This window comes from Theropithecus gelada, chromosome 4, assembly GCF_003255815.1.
Source record: "Theropithecus gelada isolate Dixy chromosome 4, Tgel_1.0, whole genome shotgun sequence".
NCBI classification, from domain to species: Eukaryota; Metazoa; Chordata; class Mammalia; order Primates; family Cercopithecidae; genus Theropithecus; species Theropithecus gelada.
Genome location: NC_037671.1, coordinates 150837544 through 150844065, shown reverse-complemented (window position 1 = coordinate 150844065; position 6522 = coordinate 150837544). Strand labels below are relative to the sequence as shown.

Genomic DNA, 6522 nt, shown 5'->3' with positions numbered 1-6522 from the left:
TATAAGTGGGAGCTAAATGATGAGAACACATGGACATATAAAGGGGAACAACACACACTGGGTTGTATGGAAGGGTGGAGGGTGGGAAGAGGCAGAGGATCCAGAAAAATAACCACTGAGTACTAGGCTTAATACCTAGGTGAAAAATAATCTGTACAACAAATCCCCACAACACGTTTATCTATGTAACAAACCTGCACGTGTACTCCTGAACTTAAAAGTTTAATTTTTAAAAAGATCAACAAAAAGAAATGTTTGTTTAAAAAAACAAAACTGAGAAACTTTAACTATATTGAGAAAAAAATGAAGACTCAAAAGTAATAAAAGATGAAAAATTAGACATTACAACTGATACCACAGAAATACAAAGACACAGAAGAAATTATTTTGAACAACTATACTCCAACAAATTGATAACATAGAAGAAACGGATAAGTTCCTGGAGTACAACCTACCCAGATTAAATTATGAAAAAAATAGAAAATCTGAACAGACCAAAGAGTGAGAAAATTGATTCTGTAATAAAAAGTCATGGGTGCAGCCAGGCCAGACCTGGGGGTTCCACATGCTGCAGCTGTCCCCAGGTGCCCCCACCATAATCTCCGTGGAGCCTCACAGAGCAGAGCCAGCAGACTAACCTGAGCCAGCCGCCATGAGCCAGGCGCGGGCGTCCAGGTGCAGGGAGGGACATGATGCACGTACATGGCCCTCGTGGCCACCATGGCAGACAGTGGCCCTGGCCCCAGGGAGGGGGAGTGGTGACTCAGGACCATGTGTTTACTTTAAGAGCCCACCCCCCAGGGCCACAGGAGAGGGCCTGGGCAGCACAGATGATGAAGGCCCAGTGAGGCGCCAAGGGAAGGTCACCATCAAGTATGACCACAAGGAGCTACGAAGGGCTTCAACCTGGAGGAGTGGATCCTGGAGCAACTAAACGACTCCCCAGCTGCCAGGAAGAGGTGATACCAGAACTGGAGATTGACATGGATGAACTCCTGGACATGGAGAGTGATGATGTCCAGGCTGCCAGGGTCAAGGAGCTGCTGGTTGACTGTTACAAACCCACCAAGGCCTTCAACTCTGGCCTGCTGGACAAGATCAGAGGCATGCAGAAGCTGAGCACACCCCAGAAGAAGTGAGGGTCCTCAACCCAGGTGAATGGGGGCTCAGGACAATCGCTGTCCCCCTGACCTCGTAGCAACAGCAATATCGGGGGACCCTGTGGCCAGGCTCAGTGCCATAAGCAGATCTCTTCCCTTACCCCCTTCATTTTCCATTTTTAGGGTTCTTCATTGTTATTAAACTGATGAGATTTTTTGTGTTTTTATGTTGACTCAGTGGCACAGGCCCTTTAATAAAGCTAGGACATGCCTTTGGTGCAGCTAAAAAATAAAAATAAAAATAATAAAAAGTCTTGAATCAAAGAAAAGCCAAGGGTCTGATAACTTCACTGCTTAATTAGTTCTAAAAAAGAACTACTACCAGTGCTTCTCAAACTATTCCAGAAAATTGAAGAGGAAGGAAAACTTCCAAACTCATTTTATCAGGCCAGCTTTATGTTGATTTCAAAACTGGATAAGGACTCAACAACAACAACAACAACAAAAATAAAACTACAGGCCAATATTCCTGATGAACATAGATGTAAAAATTCTCAACAAGATACTAGCAAACTGAATCTAGGAGCACATTAAAAAGATCATTTACTATGACCAAGTCAGATTCATCCCATGGATGCAAGGATGGCTTAATATATGCAAATCAGTAAATGTGGTACACCACATTAACAGAAAGAAAGACAAAAACCATATATCATTTCAATAGATAGAGAAAAAGCATGTGACAAAATTCAACATTCTTTCATGATCAAAACTCTTCACAAATTAGGTATAAAAGGTACATACGTCAACACAATAAATACCCACAACTAACATCGTACTGAATAAAGAAAAGCTGAAAGCTTCTCTTCTAAGATCAGGAACAAGTATGCCAACTTTCACCACTTCTATTTGATATAGTTCTAGAAGTCCTAGTCAGAGCAATTAGGCAAGAGAAAAAAATTAAAGAGAGCTAAACTGGAAAAGAGGAAGTCAAATTGTTCCTGTTTGTAGATTATATCATCTTATATAGAGAAAACTCTGAAGACTGCACCAAAACAATGGTAGAACTAATAAATATATTCAGTAAAGTTTCAGAATACAAAATACACATCTAAAAATTAGTAACATTTCTATATGCTAATAGTGAACTATCTGAAAAAGAAATCAATAAAATAATTTCATTTACAGTAACTACAAAAACCATAAGATACCTAGTAATAAACTTAACCAAGTAGGTAAAAGATCTATACATTGAAAACTATAAAATATTGATAAAGAGTACACAAATAAATGAAAAGATATCTTGTGTTCGTGAGTTAGCAGAATTAGTATTGTTAAAATGCCCATACTTCCCAAAGCAATCTGCATATTTAATGCAATCCCTATCAATATACAAAATGATATTCTTCACAGGAATAGAAAAAGCAACCTTCGTATAAAACCACAAAAACCCCAAATAGCCAAAGATATCTGAGCAAAACCAACAAAGCTGGAGGCATCGCACTACCTAATTTCAAAATATACTACAAAGGTATAGTAACCAAACAGCATGGTACTGTCATAAAAATAAACAGATAAACCAATGAAGAGAATAGAGAGCCCAGAAATGAACTCATGCACCTACAGCCAACTGATTTTCAACAAAAATGTCAAGAACACACAATGGGAAAAAGACAGTCTCTTCAATAAGTGGTGCTGGGAAAATTGGATATCCACAAGCAGAAGACTGAAACTACCCCACTACTTCTCACTCAAGATGGATTAAAGATTTAGATGTAAAACCAAAATAATAAAACTACTAGAAGAAAACATAGGGAAGATGCTTCATTACACTGGGCTGGGCAACAGTTTCTTTAAGAAAGACCTCAAAAGCACAGGGGACAAAAGCAAAAATAGTCAAATGAGATCACATCAAAATAAAAGTTTTTGTACAGCAAAGGAAACTATTAACAGTGAAATGACAATCTATAGAATAGGTGAAAATATTTGCAAACTATACATTATACATTTGACAAGGAATTAATATCTAGGGTATACATAAGGAATTTAAAATTCAACAGCAACAACATGGGCAAAAGATTTTAATTGACATTTCTCAAAAAATACAGACAAATGGCCAACAGGTATATTAAAAATGCCCAGTATCACTATTTATCAGGGAAATGCAAATGAAAATGATAATGAGATATCATCTTACCCCAGTTAGAATGACTATCATCAAAAAGGCAAAAAATAACAAATTCTGGTGAGGACGTAGAGAAAAGGGCACTCTTATACACTATTAATAAGAATGTAAATTAATATAGCCATTATAGAAAACCTTATGGAAGTTTCTCAAAAAAACTTAAAATAGAACTACTATATTACCCAGTAATCCCACTACTGGATATTTACCAACAAGAAAGGAAATCAGTATACCACAGTGATACCTGCACCTTCCTGTTTACTGTAGCACCATTCACAATAGCCTAGATACAGAGTCAACCTAAATATCAATCAACAGATGAATGGTTAAAGAAAGTATTATATATATGAAATATATACGTAATATGTTTAGCTGAAAATATATTATTATGCATTATTAAAATATACAAATATATATTTATAAATATATTAAAATATATCATATATTATGTAATACAAATTATATATGTAAATGTATATAATATTTTTATATACTATCCAGCCATAAAAAAGAATAAAATCCTATCAATAACAACACAGATGAGACTGGAGGACAATCCTTCCTGCAACGTGGATAAGACTGGAGGACATTATGTTAAGTGAAATAAGTCAGGCACAGAAAGATAAATACTGCATGTTCTCACATTATGTGAGACTTAAAATAATTGAGATAGAAATAGAGAGTAGAATAGAGGTTATTAGAGGCTGTGAAGGATAGTGGGGAGAGGAAAATAGGGAGTGGTTTGTTAACTGATGCAAAACTACTGCTAGATAAGAGAACTAAGTTCTAGTGTTCATTTCAGTGTCCTGTGGCACTCTAGGGTGACTATGACTAATAATAATTTAGTGTATATATTTTAAAAGCTAGAAGAGATAATTCTGAATGTTCAGAATCCAAACAAATGATAAATGTTCAAGATGATGGATATGCTAACTACCTTGATTTGGTCATTAAACAATGTATACATGTATTGAAATGTCACTCTGAAATTCATAACTATGTACAATTATTACATATCAATTAAAAATTTTCAAAAATTAAAAATAGAAATACCATATGATCCAGCAATCTCAAGACTAGGTATATATCCAAACAAAATGAAATTAGTATACTGAAGAGATACCTGCACTCCCATGTTTATTGCAGCGTTATTCACTAGCCAAGATATGGAATCAACTTAAGCATTCAACAATCAATAAATGGATAAAGAAAATATGTTGTATCTAAACAATGGGATAGTATTTGGTCATTAAAAAGAATGAAATCCTATAATTTGTGACAGCATGGGTGAAATTGGAGGATATCATGTTAAGTTATATAAGCCAGACACAAAAAAACAAACACCCCATTATCTGATTCATATGTGGTATCTAAAAAAAAAAAAAAAAAAAGTTGCTATCATAAAGAGAATAAAACTGGCCGGAAAGCAGAGGATGAAGAGAGGTTGGTCAACAGGTGCAAAGTTAGATAGGAGGAATAAGTAATAGGGTGATGTTGTTTGACAGTAAAATAGTGTATATTACAAAATAGCTAGTCGAGAGGCTTTTGAATGTTCTCACCATAAAGAAGTGATAAATGCATGAAGTAATGGATACACTAACTACTCTGATTGAATCATTTTGTATCATAGATACGTATCAAAACATCAAAATTGTACCCCATAAGTATAACTATTTATAAAATGCCAATTTTAAAAAAATAAGAAAAACACTAAAATATTCATGCGTTTAGGTCTAAAATTGAAGACTGTTCAAAAAGTTCGTTTTAGTATACATTTAAAATTTTCATTTTATAAAACACTGAAGCATAAATTCTGCAAGGTTATTCTGAAATGCAACATTCTACTTTTCTTTTCTTTTTTTTATTATTATTATATTTTAAGTTCTAGGGTACATGTGCATAACGTGCAGGTTTGTTACATATGTATAACTGTGCCATGTTGGCGTGCTGCACCCATCAACTCGTCAGCACCCATCAACTCGTCATTTACATCAGGTATAACTCCCAATGCAATCCCTCCCCCCTCTCCCCTCCCCATGATAGGCCCCGGTGTATGATGTTCCCCTTCCCAAGTCCAAGTGATCTCATTGTTCAGTTCCCACCTATGAGTGAGAACATGCGGTGTTTGGTTTTCTGTTCTTGCAATACTTTGCTGAGAATGATGGTTTCCAGCTGCATCCATGTCCCTACAAAGGACACAAACTCATCCTTTTTTATGGCTGCATAGTATTTCATGGTGTATATGTGCCACATTTTCTTAATCCAGTCTGTCACTGATGGACATTTGGGTTGATTCCAAGTCTTTGCTATTGTGAATAGTGCTGCAATAAACAGACATGTGCATGTGTCTTTATAGCAGCATGATTTATAATCCCTTGGGTATATACCCAGTAATGGGATGGCTGGGTCATATGGTACATCTAGTTCTAGATCCTTGAGGAATCGCCATACTGTTTTCCATAATGGTTGAACTAGTTTACAATCCCACCAACAGTGTAAAAGTGTTCCTATTTCTCCACATCCTCTCCAGCACCTGTTGTTTCCTGACTTTTTAATGATTGCCATTCTAACTGGTGTGAGATGGTATCTCATTGTGGTTTTGATTTGCATTTCTCTGATGGCCAGTGATAATGAGCATTTTTTCTTGTGTCTGTTGGCTGTATGAATGTCTTCTTTTGAGAAATGTCTGTTCATGTCCTTTGCCCACTTTTGGATGGGGTTGTTTGTTTTTTTCTTGTAAATTTGTTTGAGTTCTTTGTAGGTTCTGGATATTAGCCCTTTGTCAGATGAGTAGATTGCAAAAATTTTCTCCCATTCTGTAGGTTGCCTGTTCACTCTGATGGTAGTTTCTTTTGCTGTGCAGAAGCTCTTTAGTTTAATGAGATCCCATTTGTCAATTTTGGCTTTTGCTGCCGTTGCTTTTGGTGTTTTAAACATGAAGTCCTTGCCCATGCCTATGTCCTGAATGGTATTACCTAGGTTTTCTTCTAGGGTTTTCATGGCATTAGGTCTAACATTTAAGTCTCTAATCCATCTTGAATTAATTTTCGTATAAGGAGTAAGGAAAGGATCCAGTTTCAGCTTTCTACTTATGGCTAGCCAATTTTCCCAGTACCATTTATTAAATAGGGAATCCTTTCCCCATTTCTTGTTTCTCTCAGGTTTGTCAAAGATCAGATGGCTGTAGATGTGTGGTATTATTTCTGAGGACTCTGTTCTGTTCCATTGGTCTATATC

At 36.1% G+C, this 6522-nt stretch overlaps 1 pseudogene; it reads left to right on the top strand.

Annotated features, from left to right (window-relative positions):
• The first annotated feature begins 652 nt into the window (after window positions 1-652).
• On the top strand, window positions 653-1139 carry LOC112622677 (annotated as a pseudogene).
• The last annotated feature ends 5383 nt before the right edge of the window (window positions 1140-6522 follow it).